This window comes from Lepisma saccharinum, chromosome 1 (genome assembly GCF_977018435.1).
Source record: "Lepisma saccharinum chromosome 1, izLepSacc3.1, whole genome shotgun sequence".
Classification (NCBI taxonomy): Eukaryota; Metazoa; Arthropoda; class Insecta; order Zygentoma; family Lepismatidae; genus Lepisma; species Lepisma saccharinum.
In genome coordinates, this window is record NC_139229.1 from 10172421 (window position 1) to 10194565 (window position 22145).

The window sequence follows — 22145 nt, forward strand, 5'->3', positions numbered from 1 at the left end:
CAGATTGCAAGTCAAACGTGTACCAAGTTTGGTCATCGTGAATGTCGCCAATTAGCTTAGAGACTCAGAAAACTATGGATTCGACATTAATCTAGGTCATTTTTGACATTTTATTTTTCACCCCCTCTCACCCCCCATCCCGATAGGTGATGAACTTGGAGTTGAACGGCATTTGGAGTGTCATTATTCATCTTAGCGACCCCGAAAACAATGTATTCCACATTAATATCGGTCGTTTTCGATTATTTTTACACTTCACCCCCTCCCACCCCTAGGGGTGCCAGGGGTGTCTTATCCCCACAGTATTTATTTCCAGATTGCAAGTCATACGTGTACCAAGTTTGGTTGAAATCGCTCCAGTCGTTTGAGAGTTATGCCGGAACAAACAAACACACACATACATCCATTTTTATATATATAGAATCTTACTCTTTCTGTGTCACTTCAGTTCAACAATAATCAGAATTTGCACTGAAATAACGAGGCCCCTCAAGTCTCTACCTCCGCAGAGACTTGTTTTGGTTCGCTCGATCCAGATACTTCCGGGGACAGACTGTTGTTTATTTGTTTGAATTGCTAACTCCACCTTGTGCACAGATAGGCTAATCGGGACTGGACCTACGGGATCCCTTGATTACTGTAATGGTTGTGAATAAGGATGAAAACTAACCCTTAATTTGCATCCTGAGCGAAATCTATACGAACTATCTTAGAAAATTAATAAAAACGTAAAAAGAGATAACATATGAAACGATCACTTCAGCACAAACTCAACGAGAGAGCAGTCAAATATGGGACGCAGAGATAAAACTAGACATATTGGATCTATTCGTTTAAGCACTTACCGAGTTTTCAGCACCGAGATAAAACGATTTCCACAGCTAACTCAACAGGGCCGGTGGACATATAATTAGCAGCGTGTCACAAACAAGCAAGCGGCGCCAACACACTGGCACAACGGTCCAATTTTTCTCTCGCTGTATCACTCCGCTCCGACATGATAGACTCTTTCCAGGTCAGTCGAAATTGGATTCGTTGAGGCGGCAGCCATTGTCAAACTTTCCCCCCGGGCACAAAAAAAGGAGGGGGGGATGAGGGGCAAAAAAATGGGAAAATGAAAAATGGAAACTTCCTGTTTAGCATTAATTACGGACGGCATGCAAAAATGCTACGAAAAGAGCCATTCAGAACGGGTATCGCTTATCGCACAATTCTCGAATACCATTTGGGTAAAGCGCTGTCCTTCGATGTCACGTTAAATGCTTTCCTTGTTAGTTTCAGGTTTCCTGGAATAAATAATGTGTTTTTGGTGAAGGCCCAAAAAATTGCAGTGTATTTATTACGGTTAAATCGATACCATTTGAACAGATACCAACAGCTATCCCGACACCCAGTGGTTGGAAGTAGCGCACTACTTGTAGCGAGCTACAAAATTTGTAGCTGTAGCTGTAGCTGTAGCGGCGCTACATTTTCAAAATTGTAGATGCAGCTCTAGCGAAGCTAAAAATTCTTGTAGTTGTAACGAAAATTTCTCTATAGCTACATTTCTTCTCAGCATTTTGAGGTAAATTTTGAATGTGACAACATTGAAAAAAATTATAGACATTAACGCTCACTTTTGCAGCAGGTTCATAAAAACAAAATCTACGCAGAAAATCTGGTTATCCATCATGTTCACGACAATTATAATCCTTGAAAGAGTCAGTGAGATATAGTTCTCGTTCAAAATACTGTCTTCATATCAGTCTATTAAAAAATGAAATATTTATTCTCAAGAAAAATATGTTGATATATAAACACAAATAATCCGACCAAATTTTATTTGTGTATAGTTGTAATCATTATTTTTTGTAACATCATAATTGCAATACTCACATATACAATTTGAATTGATATGCCACTTGCATAAATACGTTATTCTCAAACCCTATAGTAAAAATAAGTAAATGAAGTAACACTGCTATCTACATTATCGAATGATGGGAATCATGATAATAAGTAACAGAATCTATTTTCCAGTAAGTACAACTGTCGCACTAGAGCCCTAGAATTCCTTCTGAATATCCAAATGGTTGCTTTAAGTTTATTTATGCATAAGTAGTGCAAAAGTAGCAAGTAGCGAATTAATATTAGTGTTTAAGTATTAATAACACGTTTGAATCAGTTTCCAAATTCAAGTACTTAGGAGTAATGCTAACAACTAAAAATGTTAAAGAGAAAATAAAAAGCAGATTTAATATCTAAGAAACTAAAAGTTATAATAACAAAACTGTAATTTTACCTGTAGTATTATATGGGTACGAAACGTGGTCCCTTACATTGAAAGAGGAACATAAATTGAGAGTGTTTGAAAATAAGATCCTTAGGAAAATATTTGGACCTAAAAGGTATGAGGAGGCAGGTGAGTGGAGAGGGTTACATAATTTAGAACTTCATACATGTCCAGATATTATTAGAATGATTAAATCTAGAATACTTAGATGGGGAGATCATGTGGCACGAATGGGAGATGGAAGAAGAGTTTACAGGATTCTTGTTGGGAAACCTGATGGTAAGAGACCTGTAGGAAGGCCAATATGATGATGGAGGGATAACGTTGAGATGGACCTAAAGGATATCGGTACGGATGGAAAATATTGGATTGATAGGGACAGATGGAAGGCTTGTTTTGCTGCAGACATAAACCTTCGGGTTTAAGAAGGATAGAGGGTTAGTTAGTTAGTGTAAGTATTCCATACTAAATATATGCATCAGATCTCTAAAAAAATTGAAATATTCAAAAATTACATCGGAATATTAAATTACCTGTTATAACAATATTAAGTTTTTCACACAAAAAATGGTTCAAAATGAAAAGAAACTTCGAATTTTACATAATTTCCAGAAAGATTATACTCTGCCAAAGTGTTGGTGGAATTTTGCGTGGCCAGTGAAAAAAACAAAATTCCGGGAAAGTATTGACCGCAATCGGAAAATTCCAACAGATACTTTCCGATATCGATACATCGGTATCGGCTCACAACTATACGCTGTCCCAAGTATCTCTGGAGCAGACGAACGAAAACTAATCTCTGCGCAAGTAGTGACGCGAGACGGTACCAACAATGAACACGTGAGAGAGAATGGGATAGCGTGGAGTGGGGGAAAGCGACTGCAGTTACCAGCGTTCTCCTCTTCTCTGCCGCTATGCTCGGCCTTGCTCCAAAGTTAGCAGAGACAGGCTATAATATTTATGCTAAGAGCCCTAACAACGAACTCAATCCTGGCTGACGTCTGTAGACGAAGGGTGGGGTTTCATCCAAAAAGGTGTTGTAGAAGTGTGCGATAAGCGAGACCCATTGGGAGCAACGTCACCATCAGGAGCATCCTACGCCTCAATCCCTCCCCCCCACCCTCCGCCTCCTGCCACTCAGAAATGCCATTCTCCGACTCGCCCGCCCCTCCTTTTCAATTGAAACCTCCATGCGTTTTTGTGACATCCCCCGTTTGCGATGTCCGACTGCGGGCCGCTTTGTTTTTTGCTCGAGTTTCGGGGACCATTGTTCGCTTGGAAAAACGAGAGATGTTCAATAACGACCAATAATTATTAATACCACTGATCAGCAAGTCTGCAGGAAAAATATATACAGCAGATTTGGTTCCGTAGTTTCACCTCTGCGCCGTTCACAGTCGTATGGTGTTACTGAACAGGACGCTGTAGTGTTACGGAACTGTTAATTCAATAAATGCCCAGATGAATTAAGAGATTTGTACGATAATTAATTTATCGTACAAAACGGAACTTACCCATCCCTCTGTTCAACAAGTTTAAAATATTTCAAGTTTTCTTTTACCTGGACATTCATTGAAGAACAGCCATATGTCGGGCACACCTGATGCTGTCCCCTGACACTACCAATGTTGCCAGTGCCCCTAGTAATTTCGGTAAAAACATACTTTTCATGAATATGACATAATTAACTCCATAAAATCGTTTGTTAGGCATAAAAGGCGTAAATATTTATAGTTATTTTATCAGTTCGATAAATACCCATAGAGATTATCGATACACAGACAATGTTTGCAAGAAACTCCACAGCTTCTATTGATCCATATTAACTTTTTCCGCACACTGAACGTTTATGTAGAGCATAATTGTCTTGTTTAATGTTTTAAAAATATCCACATAGACAAAGTTAATCTCTATCGCTTTTTGTACAAAAAGATACGTACGTTCGAAGTCTCGCTTGTGTGACATTTCGGACACCCGTATAACCATGTCAAATCACGCTAAACGCGTCAGAAATTGAAAATAGCAAATCAGCTACAGGGTGGCCACTCTAGGGCCATGATAAAATTCAAGTACAATTCCCGGTTTTCAAGGCGAGATTTCCAAACCTACAAGCAGATGCTTTTTCTATTTCAACCTTACGTAATACCGTCTCTCACCACCTGCACACATCCATACACAAATATACGTATTATCAGTACAAAGGGTCTGTGCGATTTCAATGTATCCAAAAATTCGGATTCAATTCAATTAAAAGTATATAGATATATTTAAGACATTTTATTTAAGGTTGCACATACACAGACTCGACATCTACAAGCACAAGTCAAAAATGTTACGGGATATAGTAATCTAAAAAAAATTGTTAATTGTATAAGAATTGCAAATTCAGATTTAACTAATCAACTCCAAGGTATCTTATCTTGCAATAATCTTCCGTCTGCCAGATAGATTGTTCTGCAAAGGACACTAACAAAGTTAACGGATTGAGAGAATTATGTTTTATTTTCCAGGCAGCTTTCTTTTGTTTTCCTTGCTCCATAAAAATAAAAGCTGAACTTTTAAAAACTTGCCTCAGGGCATTAATAAATATGTATAAATTCAATGGTATTTGGATTAATAAAAGTTTCAATTTTTCACGTCTACAGAGAGAAATTCAAGCAAAATTCGTGCGTAATTCACGGAGCCAATAATTCCCGCATAATTCCAGGAATTGAAGGAATTCTCGGTGCTAGTCAACAGTTCAAAATCAAAACTGTGGTCTGACAGACCCCTCCATAGTACTTAAGGATTAACAACCCTTCTTTTTTTTTTTTAACAAAAACGTCTCGGTAACATCCCTAGTTTGAATTCCATGCAGTAAATGGAAAGTCGGTCTAAGGTCTTCATTCCGGAAACTTCTTGATCCAACCTCTATGTACTTATCATTTGCCCTTGTACAGGTATAGTTCAGTGATAGGGTTAACCCTTGTACATCGGAGCAGTGAATAAATTACGTGACTTTTATATGAAACCTCAAGTCCTTTGATGTTGCCGACCCACAGGGAGTAGGGACGCTCCAATGAAAAATGTGCTCTGTGGCTGCGGTTATTGATTGGCCCGTGCGACAGCCTAGCCTAATTGACGTGGCTTACAACTAATTGAATTTTCCGTTTGGTCCCCTCTGGCGAAATAAAAATTGACATGGGCGTGCGACGGGGGAAAATTTAATGGCGGAATTCTCCGTTCCAACGTCGTTAGCAAAGCGCTCGAGAGAACGAGGCAGTCAACAAGAGAGTTCGCCGGTAATGGCGCTTCGGGCAGTGGATAGCAGCGAAGGACCGAGAATAAAGTAATTGCAAAATACAAAAAAAAGCAATAACGCAGGCTTTATAAGCGTCGATTTACTTCCCTCAACTATTGTGGAATCCGCCTTAAAATGATTTGCAAGCACCTGCAAATGGAAGCAAAATAGCAAAGTAGGAAAGGCAAAAGCTACACTCTGTATGAAAAGGCATCTACAGCAAGGGCAGAGTCGTTCGAAACCAGGAAAGAAAAAAGACAATGCAGATGTAGGAAAGAAAGTGGAGGTAGAAACGGAAGGACGATTAAAGCAGTACAAGCGCAAGGAGAAAATAGGCAACAGAATCCTGAGGAAGATGCTAGAGAGAAAATGAACGATAGAAAAGGAAAGGCGAGCTAGAAATGGAAAGAGGACAGAGAAACCATAAATGCAAGGACAAAAGAGGACTGCGAAACGTGCTAATGAATGAGGAAATAAGGAGTATAAACGGGAAGAGGACATGCACGCCATAAATGGAAGGAGGAAAGAGGCGTTAGAAATGGTAGATTGAAATCTGCTCGAGAAAGAGAGAGGGAGATATAGAGAAAAAGAGGAAATAAAAGGTGCAGTGGAAAGAGGACAGAGAGCCCATAAATTGAAGAAGGAAATAAGACTGAGATAGGAGAGAAAAGAATATGTCAGAGAGATAGAACCAGCAAATAAGGAGTAGAAATGAAAAGACGATCCAGAAATGGAATGAGAACCCAGATGCCATAAAGGAATGGAGGAAAGAGAACTAAGAAACGCGAGAACAAAAAATGTCAGAAAGAAGAGGAAATAATGAGTAGAAAAGGGAAGACGAGCTATAAATGGAAACAGGACATCAAGACCATAAACAGAAGGAGGAAAGAGGACTGAGCAATGCACAAGAGAATGAGGAAATAACGAGTGGAAACGAAAAGAGGAGCTAGAAATGGAAAGAGAACAATGGTGATATAAATAGGAGAAAAGAAGCGCTAGAAATGGTAGAAAGAAAGCTACCAGAGAAAGAGAGGGACGGAGATAGAGAATGAGGAAATAAGCGGTACAGCGGAAAGAGGGCAGAAACGCGAGAAAGAATTGTGCCAGAGACAGAACGAAGAAATAAATAGTAGAAACGGAAAGAGGAGCTAGCAATGAAAACAGAACCGAGTAACCATAAATGAAAGGAGGAAAGAGAACAGAAAGGGGAAAGTGCGCTGGAAAGAGAAAGACGCTCTACAGACAGAAGAAGGAAATTAAGCGATAGAGAAGGGTGGAGAATAGAAGCAATCAAACTGAGCGAAATCACAGAGAGCAAAGTGATGCGAAGAAAGAGGAATAACCACTAAAAATGGATGCACGAGTATGAACAGTTGCGACAAGAATATCAACAGAAGGAGTATGGTCACATACGATAGGTAAGGGGAAGCCAACAATATTATGAACGTTGACAGAAAAGGTCTACCAGAACTCAAAATCGTCAGCATTCTCTGTCACCCCGAAAGCAGAGAATACCGGGGAAATTTCAAGAGCCTGAATAGATATGCATGCAATGACGTGACGTAGGAGTTGTACGAATTGAACTGAGTTTATTGTCACTATAGATATTGACGAGATAAGTCTGTGCCATTAACTGTTAGTTTCAAAACGCAGCCATCAAATTAAAAGTTGGGATTGCAACGTAGGTTTATCCAAGGCCACAACAGGATTCGGGACCGGAAGTTAGTATGATAACTCTAGTTCTACCTGCCATCTACCGACCAAGCTTTTAGATAAGTTTTCCAATGCTAGCATATAATTACGTGAGTGTTCTCTCTGACCACTCTAGTGTGCTTGATAAAGGAGGAACATGTAAAATGAGGAGAGAGAGAGGAAGTGCAATATTCCCGCGTAGTTATCCTTGTAGGTAAATGTAACAGAACACTTACATAATGAAACTCCTGTTGCACAGCGGAGAGGCGGATGAGACATCATTAAAGTCACCAGTCGAGCGTAAACAAAAGAACCTCGATGTAATCACGTGATAGAAGCAAACGAAGATCGACTCCCAGCCGGAGATCCCAGAGCAACAGGTAGTTCCGCAACTCTCTTGAAGTTTGAAAGCTCAGTTGCGAAGCAAAGGAAGGAAATGTTTTGTTTTTATACATCGCGAATGAGGCGAGGAGATATCGCAATGGACGTGTCTTAAATGCAATGGAAGTGTCTTAAATACAGTGTCCGAATTAACGGGGATGTCGGAGATCCACCCCCAGAAAAAAAATATTTCCGGCAAAAGAAAAAAAAATATTCCTGCCATGGACGTATTTATGCCCCTCAAAAGATTTGATTGATTGAGTTGGTGTTTTATGACCATTTTATGCACAGCGAGCTCCGCCGCGTATCGAACCCGGGACCCCTTGATTACAAGGCAACGATCCCCCTTCAAAGAAAATGGAATTGAAAGCATATACAGGGTGTCCCAGTTAAAAGTAGCCCGGCTCCGATCAACAGTTACATGCCAAGTTTGTGTACTGATGACCTTCAGTACCTATCACGGTTCACGTTACAATGGACTGTTCCATTTTACTGGTGAAATATAGCCGTCATTTGCGTCATGACAAATGTGTTTGAGCCGGGCTATTTTTAACTGGGACACCCCGTAGTCTTTCTAACTCTGAAACAAACGCAACTGAAATATCATTGTTGTGCATTAATGGTTCAGTCATCAAAGATTTGCCTGCCGAAAAGCACGCCGCCTTGTGGATTAAAGACCCATTCTGCAACTAACCTACATCACCGATCCAAGACACAGCAGGCTATTTTACGCTTAAGTTTTCATGGCATAGTGCTTGTATTTCACATTTTTTAAGGGGAGGAGGTACAGTTACGCACCAATTATGCATTTATTTCAATATCGCTCGAAAGGGCATTGCTACTAAAAAAAAACTGGGTGTATCAAGAGTATGAATTTCTCCCCATGTTGCAAGTGGAAGCGTTTTTTTATGTTGTTCCTTATGGGGAATCAACTTCAACATCAAGTTGCGGCTAATCAAATGGAAGTTTCGACTTTTCCGCTTGTCAAACACATCTTCAAACCGCCCTCTTTCCGTTTATATCATTTTCTATTCCATCAGAAGTTTGATATACCAAAGAGAACAAATCAAAGGATACTCCCCATAAGCCTAATGCATTTCTCCTTGACTCCTACGGCCATCCTGGCAGTGTTGCCAAACCTGATTCGCATAAAAGAGCTAAATTTAACCTTAAATGGAGTTAAAACTGACTTTGAAGGAGCTAGATTTACCAAGTGCTTTCTAGAGTAATGTTAGTTGTCAAAGGAGTGGGGCGCTGCTATTACCGTTAACTCTAAATTGATGACAATTTATTCTTAGTTTTCACCATGTAAATCCGGCGGCATCACCTATCTCATGGTCGTATGAAGGATTCTCTGATAACAATATTATGCCAATTTCACGTCAACACGGCGCTATAAAAAAGTAGCTGGAGATATATAAAGAGGGGATGGGGCGACGCAGCCAATATAACAATATCACGTCACGTGCAAAATGCATAATCATGGCAAAAGCTGGTCTATGTGGGCCGGAATCAGTGATGGGATCATAGTGGAGCACGGGGGCAGGCGCCCAAGTTCACAGCCAAACGAGTGCACGAAAGAGCCAGACCTGGCTTCAAGAGAGCTAAGTTGGCAACACTGCCACAAGTTTTAACTTGACAATAGACTTTGGTCAAGTTTTCGGTGTTACTATTTCGATAGCTATTTTCGTGTATGAGTTTGGGTTTTCTTGGAATGTAAATATAGTCAGTGTTTCTAACTTATATGTAAATTATGTCATAAGATTTCATGACGCAGGTTAGAACTAATGTTCTAAGGTACTTGCAACCGCAAGGCAATAGTTTAGCTTACTGAATGGTAACATATAGACAAATTTGCGCCCTTGTGTAAGCAGGTTCTCAGTAGTTTTATTCATACAAAATGGAGCACGTGCTGAACGAGTTGAGACGTGAGCATGTGAAAAGTTCTATTCTCTAAGCAGTTTTATTCATACAAAATGGAGTACGTGCTCCGTAGAGCTGAGAAATGAGTAGGCGTAGTTTTATTCTCCCAGCAGTTTTATTCATACAAAATGGGGTACGTGCTCCGTAGAGCTGAGAAATAAGTACGCATAGTTTTATTCTCCCAGCAGTTTTATTCATACAAAATGGAGCATGAGCTCCGAAGAGCTGAGAAATAAATAGGCGTAGTTTTATTCTCCCAGCAGTTTTAATTCATACAAAATGGAGCACGTGCCGAACGAGTTGAGACGTGAGCATGTGAGAAGTTCTATTCTCTCAGCAGTTTTATTCATACAAAATAGAGCACGTGCTCCGTAGAGCTGAGAAATAAGTAGGCGTAGTTTTATTCATACAAAATGAATGACGTGCTCCAACAGGTTCAGAAATGAGTAGGTATATTGTGGACCAACAATGTCATCATGACATGACGTCATTCTTGTCGGTCAAAACCGAAGCACCTTGAATGGACAAATTCAGTTCATTACCCAGGGATATTTATCATGATGACACAAAAGCCACTTCACATATTCGCAAACAGAATACGGCGCCGACAAAGAACATATCAAGAATCTTCATTTCTGGTACCGAACAGAGTTGCGAACTCGAAAAAAGAAGCCTTCAAATAAATTCACCCATAATCCTATGCGCTCCACGTGCTGGAAAAATGCAGCAGGGGAAGCAAAGTACGTGTTGAACATTTTTCACCCGAGATACGTAGGGGGGGACTTAATAACAGCCTCGCATTGCTCTTAGCCTTGTAACGCTTGTTGATTCGGCTCGTTTAATCTTCGCAGCGACGAACACAGAATTCCAAATGGCGGCATGGCAAAATCTGCCAGGAGCTAGGGGTGGGAGGTGAATTTCCAAGCGGGCTCTTAAAGCGTTAAAGAACCCTCGATAGGGTGGGCTCAGACACTATGCACTCGATGGGTGTCGTTGGCGCATGGAATTCTGGGAAGCTGAAAAGAGAGGCAGTTTTCAGGAAAATGCTTGTTGTTCACGTTCTGCTATCGCCATTGTGTTGCTTATTACCAAACAGAGACAAGAACGCAGAATATATGAAGGAACGTGAACAGAAAGTAACATTTATCAAAGTAAAAGAGAGCCTGACACAGATAACGACATTTCTTTAACAAGATGGCACCACTGGTTACGTACAGGGTCCAGATTAGTAAGTTCCATTAAGCAATCGCTGAGTGCCATCAAAGCAGAAACAGTTAACGAATTTTCTTCTACAAGATGGTAGCACTGGATACGTACAGGGTCTAGAAGAATAAGTTCCATTAAGGAATTGCTGAGTGCCCTCAAAGCAGAAACAGTTAATGAAATTCCTTCTACAAGATGGTAGCACTGACTACGTACAGGATCACACTATTAAACTTTGTTTCCATGTTCAATAAAACCCTTAAAATGCTGACCAAGGCAGAATTTATTGTCAAACAGGTCAAACAGATTTGAATTTGGTTCAGAATCTGAGGAAGACCTTGCTGTAAGGTTGAAACGTCACGTTTATAGTGTGTCTATTTGACAATAAATTCCGTCTTGGTCAGCATTTTGGGAATCTAGAAGAATGAGTTGCAGCAAGCAATCGCTCTTCCCCTCGAAGCAAAAACAGTTAACGAAATTTCTTCTACAAGATGGCAGCACTTGCTACATACAGGGTCTAAAAGAATGAGTTCCAGTAAGCAATCACTGAGTGGCTGAGTGCCCTCAAAGCAGAAACAGATAAAGAAATTCCATCTACAAGATGGAAACACTAGATGCGCACAGAAAGTATAGATAAAAGAATAAATTGTAGTAGGCAATCGTTGGGTCCTCTCAAAGCAGAAACAGTTATCGAAATTCCTTTTACAAGATGATTGATTGATTGATTGAATTGGCGTTTTAAGTCCACTTTGTGCACAGTAAGGCTAATTGGGACTGGACCTACAGTTTAAAGTGGCATCCGAACCACTGTGCAATGTGCCTCCATCGGGTATCGAACCCGGGATCCCTTGATTACAAGGCGACTACACTACCAGAGCGCCATCGTGGAAGTCCCCTTTTACAAGATGGAAAATACTGGATACGTACAGAATCTACAAGAATAAGTTCCATTAAGCAATCGCTGCGTGCCGTCAAAGCAGCAACAGTTACCGAAATTCCTTCCACAAGATGGCAGCACTAAAAACTTACAGAATTTGGAAGAATAAGTTCCATTAAGCAATCGCTGAGTGTCCTCAAGACTTACTTTTCTAAATGAGGAAAATCCTTGTAGGCAAATCAGGATGAGCTTATTTTACTGTAAATCTTGCTGAGATTGGTCAATCTAAATAATTTGTGCCAGTTCCCGTATATAGTGTATATAGGGTTTAACTACTTGTAACTAAGCACCCGAGTTTCGGCGAATCTCGAATCTACAGTATCTTCCTCAAGATTTCATTAGTTAGTTACCTTATTTTTCGACCACACCACATACAAAATACTGAAAAATCCTACCTTGGCGTTACGCTTCAAAGTGCAGGGATGGAAGTACTTTGCTCTTGCGGAACCTGGAAGGATAAATAAGAGTTGTTAGCGAAATAGATCCTCATCAAATAGTACATAAATTAGGTATGGTGTCAATCATAACGCAGGCAAAAAATATTAAGTATTTTGATTGATAGGTATGTTATTCGTATGCGCTATAACAGCGCGTTAAGAAATAAATAATCAATTAATTGATTTCCCACAGTAAACTGTTCAACTGAACGGTTCCATCACGAGCAACTCATTTAGTGTCAAGTTGTGGTTGTCAAAATTGTTTTTGCAAGTAATAAACCCCGTGGTGGAGTGGTTAGCGCGGCATGCTACAACGCCAGGGGTCCCGGGTTCGAATCCCATCCTGGGCATGGATGTCTGTGAGTGCCTCTTCATCAATATCATATCATCACTCATCCTCATCGACGCGAGTAGCCAAAAGTGGAAGTATAGGGACTCTACATGCCAAAAATGAAATCGAGTAATAAGCTAGGTGAATGGTTAAGAAGGAACGTTCTGAGAGCGATTATATCCAAAGTTGCGTAGTCCCGTTTTGCCTAATTGGTTATCAGCACAAGATAGCCTAATGTGATTTATGACCTGGCAGCCATTTTAGGCGAAACGAGATATCCCCTTTCGCCGAAATCCATTTCGCCTAAACTGGTTGAACGGGAAAAAATTCAAATGAGGGAAATTTAAAGATCCCTCAACAATAGGGTGACCGGACACAGTCAAAAAGAGGACAGAGAATAGTAAAAAAAAAAGGAAGACAAAGCCATAGAAAAGAGGACACCGCAAAAAATGGCAACTCATTTTGCCATTACTTACAATTTAATCAATATTTTAAAAAAAATACCAACACTTTGCTCAAAGATAATTCTGATGATTTTCTCAACGAGAGCAAACTCCTACTCTACTATTTAACACGTGACAATCATACCTACATAGGAATATTTATAATTTGAGGCACAGAATGTTACTCTTTTTTCAATTAATGGATATTAGAATGCAATATCCTATAACTGAATACAAATGTAACAGGTAAGCTTCGCTTTTTCAAAAAAACGAATTTAAATTTTAGGTAGTTTGGATTGGGTCAAGAAATATGATTTTAATGCCAGGAACATTTCTAGCAGTCTTTCAACAGCAGGGGAAAGTGACGACCACCTTACACTTTACCTCATATTCGTTTCTTCCATCCTTTTAAAAGCTGGATATATTCTTGCGAGATCATTGTTGAATTTACGCTTCCGCTTCGTTATTTCATAAAAGTAAATATTACTTAATAATCAAAATTCTCACTACGGGTTTCTGTATCGCGTGTGTATGACTCGAAAATGAACTGGCCACCCTCTGTGGCGGAGTGGTTAGCACACCATGCCACAACGCCAGAGGTCCCGCGTTCGAATCCCAGTCTGGGAATGAGTGTTTTTTGATTAACCACTTTTAAAAATGACCATTTGGAGGTTGCGGACTGCTCGAGATCCCGAAAAGTATGGAAATCATTTCGGGACGGAATTTATAATTTATTTATTTTCCGATCCCGGTACTGACTTTTCAGGATCCCGCACACCCCTACTAATGACTCAGTCAGGAAAGTAATAGTGTTCAGCTCCCAGATGCTAGGCGAGCATTGCTCGAATACTTAATGCGCCCCGAGAGCTTTGATGATCGTTATGTGTTGAAGGATTCTCTATGGAGCACATTTGCTATGGTCGATGCCATACTCTTTCCAAAAAAGGAGGACATTTACAGAATTCTAAAAAAATCCGCCCTAAAACGGAGGACATGTCCGGATAAAACTGGACGTCTGGTCACCCTACTCAACAGGGAGATAGTTCCATTAATTCTTCCGTATATTTCCTTGATGTTACACACGTATATTAACACTTCCAAGTTTGTACATAGCCTACTTGAAACACTTACTTTCATACACGAAACAACATCGAACTATCCGAGGAACATAGACACTCACAATTACAATACCAGACAAAAAGATAACTTCCACATTCTCAAAGTGCGGCTAACTGCATTCCAAACAGGACCTTTTTACTCAGGCATCCAGTTATACAATATATTACCAAAAAGTTACAAAAATTTTGAAAGAACCACAATCTTTAAAAGTAAAGTGAAAAAATTGTTATTGGAATATACATTATATTCAGTTCAAGAATTTCAGGAATTAAATAACTTCATATAATTAATTTAGATTGTATACACTATATGATATTGTACTTTTACAGAACTAGTTCACTTCAAGAAATAATTTGTCATTGTATGTTTTACTATTATATTATGTTATATCATTATAAAAAAAATTCTGCCACATTGATGGATAGCTACATATTATGTGCGATGTCAACATGTTGTATTTTGTAATGTACATGCACCAATGCATCTCAGAGGTACTTTCGGTGTGAAAATTGCTCAAATAAAAAACACCTGCTTAGGTCAGATGAAACAAGAACAATCAGAAAATGAAGCGTCAACGAAGCTGCTTGAAGTTGGATTGGATTGTTGTTTTAAGTCCACTTTATGCACAGTAAGGTTAATCGGGACTGGGACTACGGTTTAAAGTGGGTTGCAAACCACTATGTGCCTCCACCGGGAATCGAACCCGGGACCCCTTGATTACAAGGCGACGACGCTACCACTGCGCCATCGGGGAGGCCTGCTTTTCATCTGTAAAGTATTTCAATTCGGTCCAGGAATCTTTTTCGTGGATTAATTTAAAAACGGTCCAGGAATATTTTTTTTCAGGTCAGTTTAAATAAGGTCCAAGTTCAGTATTGAAATGAAACAATACGCAACTTGGATCGAATTTAAATTGCACGAGGAAAAACAAATTCCGGAGTCAAGTTTTCAGAACCGTTAATAATAATTGAATCCTTCACCCGTATGAACAGTTCATTCGCGAAAGCCTCGTACCTGACAACGGGCTGAGGAGGAGTCGGGTGTTGGATGACAACCTGTCACCGTATCTCTCGTCCCGCGTTTCTTCCATTCACACTCCCCTGGTTCCAATATACAGCCGTCTCGGAATTTGAAACCAACCCCTTCCTCTCAGCGGCATCAGCTGCTACTGAATGTCACTGTCGCGATGTTCTTCCGCGGGGGCCGAGGAACAACCCAGATATATGAAAAACAAGCGGGCGCGGGCGAATCAAGGTTGCCAGGCGAGGATATTAAATCGGAAATGTCCCGAATTTTCATGTAGAAGTAGAAAGACCTACGAGATAATGAGACTGATTTTGTTTTAACTATGAATATTATTATTTTTACAAATCAAGGTTATCCCCTTCCAAATACGGGTGAGCATAAAGTCTTTCCCTGATTACAAACTTTTATTGCTAAAGAACTATGCTACATACAGATATGCGGTTTGTTGGAAATGGTAGCTTAACTCATAAAGTTTTTTTATCAGTACACTTCGACATGTGCTGCCTTTGTTGCCCTTAGAACGTCTAGGAGATACTAAATTTCTCTCCATGTCTTTGCTTACATCTCTTCCGTCACCGTCTCTATAGCATCCCGTATTCGTGACTGAAGGGTTTGCATATCAGGAACTGGTGAACTAAACACTGTGTCCTTAACGTAACAAAAAAAAAGTCAAGAGGGGTTATGTCCGGCGAACGCGGTGGCCATGATATGGGACAGTCTCTACGAATCAGACAAAACAAAGAAATGGAAAAAAACTTGACAGATTGCACTACTTATTGACATAGGTTTTATTTGCCTATCTACCGTGGAAGTTGAGATATAAATATTCATAATCAGGGAAAGACTTTATGCTCATCCTGTAGTTCCCTTGGGGCAGCTACACAGCGACGGAGGCGTTGTTTCCATTGTTCGTAGTAGTGCTGGAAGGTTTCTGCTCGAATACCCTTCAGCTCGTCGGTTACGCTCTCCTGGGTATTATCCAAAGTACCAAAATGGCGCCTTTTCAAGTTGTTTTTGAGCAGGGGGAAAAGAAAGAAGTCCCAGGGACTGAGATCCGGCGAATACGGGACCTGAGGAACCACACGAATGCTTTTTTCTGCAAGAATTCCTTGATGGAGACTGCCGTGTGACATGGGGCGTTGTCGTGGTGCAGCATCGAAGTGCTAAAATTTGATGGACGGTAAACCGGTTCAAATTCAACTCACTATTGATCATTCTCAACGTCAATCGACGATGTGACCTAACATTGTCGTTAGTTTTTGAGGTTGAAGGTCTTCCCACACGAGGTTTCTCTTCACTTTGTTCTCGGCCTTCTATAAAGGACTTGTGCGTCTGAACACTTGTGCCCTGGATAGGGAATGTTCTCCATAAGCCCTTTGTAACTTTTTATAAGTCACAACAGCGGATTCGCCAAGTTTTACACAAAATTTGATGGCAAAACGTAGCTCAAACTTCTTGCCAGTTCATTGCGCCATCGAGATTTTTGAGGGGTTTCTCTCAAATAATATAAAATTCAACATTTATATCTTTTCCAAAAGATATGTAAAAATTTTACACCTTAAATGCACCATATTTAATCCATTAGATGAAGAAATGAAAGTGTTTAGGGCATTATCGAAAGGAGGGGGGGATATCGAACTCGTAAATATTAGGCCTTAATTGACAGGTGGGTTCTGAGGTGGATTCTGAATTAAACTTTGGGGGGACAGTATCCAACTCTAGGTCTTAGATTCTGGCGAGTATTTTAGTTAGAGGGAGATTGATCATTAAATTGAAGGGGGGTATCCAATTCTTGTGTATTACTATTGTCTTAGACTGTTGCGGAAATTCTGGTGTGAAGATTGAGAATTAATTTTTTGGAGAAGGCAATATCTACTCTTCAATATTAACAGTAAGTCTAACATTGGTATGGAAATCTTGGTGGTAGGATTGAGTATGAAATTTAAAGGGGGAGATAGAAAGCTATTGATAAAGTGTTAAAACGTAGATTGTCAAGGGATTTCTGTAGTGGAGAGAGAGTTCGAACATTACATTTTGGAGATTGTATTTAGCGATAAGGCATCCACACGTTTTCGACCCCGAATGTGCCAAAGGAAAAGCTGGAAAAGGAAGAGACTAAATATCTCGGGATCTTAAGAAAGTATTGACACCCCCATTAAATTAATATTCTTCAAAGCCTGCAAAGAAATGGATGTAAAAATTTTCTTGCTCGCTTCGCTCGAAATAATTTGTTGCTACGATGTGTGTTTGGCGCTTTAATGAGATGAATATGAAGTTTTTATACTAAAGCTGCATTCCAAGACAAGCGATATTCTTGTTGATTGATTGATTTGGTTTTTTAAGTCCACTTTATGCACTCTTAGGCTAATCCAGACTGAACCTACAGTTTAAAGTGGGATCCACACGATACTCTCGATTATGATGAACGATTTTAGGGGTGGTCTTGAGTGATGGCACCCCTGTTTAGGGAGGAGGGGCAGATCAATTATAATGTTCAGTAAAGCTAAGAAAAAGATTTCTTTCAGTAGAAACGCTGTCGTAATTAAATATTTCGTGGGGATTACGATATGGTTTAAGGGCGCGAATGATATGATTTGGGGGGATGCGCCATTGGCCTTGGGGGAGGGGAAGGGCACCCCTGGTGATAGCGTCGTCGCCTTGAAATCAAGGGGTCCTGGGTTCGATACCCGGTGGAAGCACATAGTGGTGCGGATCCCACTTTAAACTGTAGGTCCAGTCCCGATTAGCCGTACTGTGCATAAAGTGGACTTAAAACACCAAAGCAATACTTTACAGTGTAGCTACTTATAGGAGCCAATCAGGTAAGGCTATTGTCTCAACGTTTCCACGCAGGCGGGAAATCAGAGCGAGTGTACTTGCCGCTTTTGCAATCTTTGTCCCGGTAACTTTTCCGGCAGCCTCCTGGCAACTCAGACACAGGTTTCAACTTGCCCACTCCCTTGGCCCTTTTTCCCCCTCGCGTGGAAAGTGTGTTTTCCCGCGATATTCACCAACTCCCTACCGACATAAATTCTCCTCCGAGGATAGGCGGGCAAATTTCCAGCGATTTCGCGCCAAAAGCCATCCAGGCCACATGTGCGGGCGGACGGCCACCTCCTCTCTGCCTGCGACGCCAGGGAAAAGGAGAAACGTTTAAAAATCGGTTCCTCTCTTATTAATGTGTTTACGTAGCGTCTTGCTCAAATCGTTTCGTTGCAACTGATGGCTATTCGTGATAAGCAGGGAACAGATATATGTAAATGAATATCTTCATATTATGCTAAGATCAATGTTTTTTTTTTGCATTATCTTTGCATATGGTGGTAAAAAAGCTTGAACATGCTTCATTTTCCATATTTATACATACATAATCTTCTAGAACATTTTTTTAGCTATATTTTCATATAATGTCCATATTTCCAACTATCTTCCGACATATATTCCATAGTAGCTGATTACCTGGCGTTTTCCGGGTATTTATTTATCCCAATCTTCTATTAGACAGGAAAACAATGAATTCTAACTATAGTGTAAATTGTAACTAATTTTATTTACAGGTACTGAAAAGTATAAGTACAGTATACAAATTATAAAGTAATCAAACGTCTCGAACGCCTGAAGCAATTTCAACCAAACTTGGTACACATATGAAAATTGCAATCGTGAATGTCACCAATTAGCTTAGCGACACCGAAAACTATGGATTCGACACTACTGTAGGTCATTTTTGACATTTTATTTTTCACCCCTTCTCACCCCCCATGCCGGTAGGTCATGAACTTGGAGTTGAACGCCATTGAGAGTGAGTGCCACTATTCATCTTAGCGACCCCGAAAACTATTCATTCCACACTAATATAGGTTGTTTTCGATTATTTTTACATGTCACCCCTTCCCACCCCTAGGGGTGCCAGAGGTGTCTTACCCCCAAAGTACTTCTTTCCAGATTGTACGTCATATGTGTACCAAGTTTGGTTGAAATTGCTCCAGGTGTTCGAGAGTTATGCCGGAACAAACATACATACATACATTTTTATATAGATTCATGCTATTACTAAATTTCCCATGTGCAGTGGCGGCGATTGGGTTGTAAAACTAGGGGGCAACGTTCCAAAACTGGGTGGGGCGGTTAGATAAGGTTTAGCATAATGCGGGGACAAAAGTGTCCCCTTCCCCAAATCGCCGCTACTGGCCTTCTGTTTAAATAGCAGTTTTCCGTTCATCTCATTTAAAATCTGGACAATAGCCAATGCATCTGTTTTCATCGCATTCTTGTCAACAATAGAGCAACAACAATTCAAGCTTTCACAGTGAAATCCATTCCATATTTTAAATATACTCCCATTACTTCACACGACATTGAACGCAGTTTCAGTCTATATAAATCTCTCTTTAGGGAAAACAAGAGGATATTCACGTTCGACACTTACAATATTGTTTGATAATCCATTAATTTGGCAATAAAAAATAAACAACATATTGTATTTCGATTTTGCATTACAATTAATGTCATATAAGTTTCATGCATTTATATGTATAATGGTCAGCAGCTTGCTTACTGATAATACTCATTTCTCACCTATTTAATTCCATATTTTCATTAAAGTATATATTTACATATTTAACAATTTGTAGTACAAATAAATCCATTTTCTGGTAACCACACCATGGCTTTATCCAGAATTTTCCATCTTAGGGTCTCTAAGTTCATGTTTGGAAGGATTTAAGGGTAAATTTAGAGCCAAAATGATCGCAAATTGGGCCGTTTTAGAAATTAGGGGGGAGGGTGTTGAGCACTGTGTAAATTAAGTTTTCGTTTTGGGGGATGGAACTCAGTGGCGTATTTCTGATTTCATCTTAGGAGGTAGATACTTTTGAGCAGGCAAATTTATGCACGTTACCATTGAATAAGTTAAACTATTATCTTACGACCTATGACATTAAATCTTCTGATAACATTTACACGTAATTTATAAACGGAATATTTACATTTTAAGAAAACAAAACCTCAAAGTGCTATCGAACTAGCATAATCTAAAACAACCAAATTTCAAGTTCAAACATAATGCCCATATAACCTACAAGTTTCTTGTGAACATTTTAATACAGTGCGTTCGAAAAGTAACTATACACGTATATAAACACGATTATATGTTGAGGGATTGTATTCCTTGCGCTGCGAGTAATGTTTTCTGCAAAGGTTGGTAATCCTGCGTTGTGTGCAGGTTCACACAGCGAGCCAGTTCATGGGAACCATTTCCAGCAATTACTGTAAGGTAAGTCGATGTTACGTATTGTACTAGTCCATGTGTAGTTACTTTTCGAACGCACTGTACATGTAAACTATATCAGCACCATGGCAAATGGAAAATATCTGCTGTTGTCTTGGCTCGTTTAGGTTGATTAATTGCCAAATGATGCCTTTCTTTAATCCTCAAGGCTGCTTACATTTCGGCAGGGAAATCTTTGAAGAATGAAAATAAATTATTCCTAAACTGTGTTTCTTGCATAGTTAAGAAATACAATACTGTATGCTTTCAATTCCTATTTCTTTGAGGGCGATAAAAACATCCGTGGCAGTGGTAAAAATAATATTCTTTTGCCGGGGATAAAATTTTGTGTGAGGAGGAAATCCCCGCCACCCTCCCGTTAATTCGGGCACTGGTGTTGAGGAATTTTGGGGTGGGTGTTGAGCGACCGCTAGAAAATGATAAAAAGATGCATAAATGAGAATCCGGCCACAATACTAGCTCCGCATTGCCTATAATTACACTCATCAATTCTTAATTTACTCAGTACGGTATGGTATTGCAATGACATACGGTAGTCGGAGCCAAGCATATAGCAATTTCGGCTACGAATGAGACTCGTGCCAGTGTATAGCCTGAAAGATGCATGCTAAATTAAAAATTCAAGCACTTTAGATTGAAACTCGCCTATTTCCAACAACTTTCCCCTCTTTCTATTTTTCACTATGTGCACTAATAACGGAGTTGCCTGTGAGATCGGATTTTTGAATCACCCTGCATTTCTAAGAATGGGATTGTAAATTTCAGCTTCACATTGTACATTAAGTTAAACAGTATTTTGTCTATATTTGATTTACATTTCTGTTATACTCTTACTTTTAAATTATAGTAATTTGTCTATTAAAATCTGTTATCATACGTAACTATATCTAACATAACTCTGGATCCCATTGGCATCCCATTTTAAAATTTTGCACAGTCACTCAATAATAGTGTATGTATGACATATCTTTCAATATATGATAATTTCTTAACCAAACACCTTCCTTCGACTTTTCTGTGAACATAATACACAAGTTAAGTATTTCGCAAGTAGGACAAGAGCCTATTTATTTGTTAGACAGATGTTTTTTGAAAGAGAACAGAAAGCACTTAGGCAATTTAAAAGGACAGGGAACATTCAGCAAGAGTTATCTATCTTAATTTACAGACAAGCGCCCCATTTTTCGTTAATTACACAGTTCCCAGTATTGCAATAAGTAGAGCCACCTGTTGGCGTGAAAGAAAAACACCATGTGAAATGCAGGCAGGCTCCTTCCAGTTTCGGCACCCAAATTTGTGTGTGGGGGGTCCTTAAAATAATAATATGCAATTAAACATGAATACATTCATCTAAAATATGAAACAAAAGTGGCCACTATTCTACAATATTTGCGATGAGGCGGGGTTAGGTGGGAATCAGAATGTATTTACTTAATATGATTCCTTTACTTTTAACAGTTTACAAGTCAGTTTTGCTACTAGGTGGATCAATTTAATCTGCTAGATGAAGAAATGAAGAATTTGAGGGCGGGAGGAGCAGATCAAGTAGTGTTCAGTCAATTTTAAAAAAAAGTGACTTTCGGTACAATAGAAGTAGACATGCCGTCGTGATTAATATTTTCTGAGGATTTTGACGTGATATGAGGGAACGCGCTATTGGCCTTAAAAGGAGGGGGTGGGCACCCCTGTACTCAAGGACATGTAGAAAAGAGGGGTTTTGGGATTCAACCTCCCCTTCTACATAGTATCCCTAATGCCTCGGAAGTTGAAGATATATAAATTGCCAAAAAAAGACCTATAAAAAGATCTAA

At 39.6% G+C, this 22145-nt stretch overlaps 1 protein-coding gene across 3 annotated transcripts in view; it reads right to left on the minus strand.

Moving 5' to 3' along the window:
• Positions 1 to 22145, minus strand: part of LOC145992616 (aminopeptidase N-like) — a 351916-nt gene that overhangs the window by 170996 nt on the left and 158775 nt on the right. For all 3 annotated transcript variants that reach the window (XM_083128997.1, XM_083129006.1, XM_083129014.1), the window contains one exon: positions 12084 to 12136. The gene's annotated coding sequence lies outside the window, so the exon portion shown is untranslated. The remainder of the gene's footprint in view (positions 1 to 12083; positions 12137 to 22145) is intronic.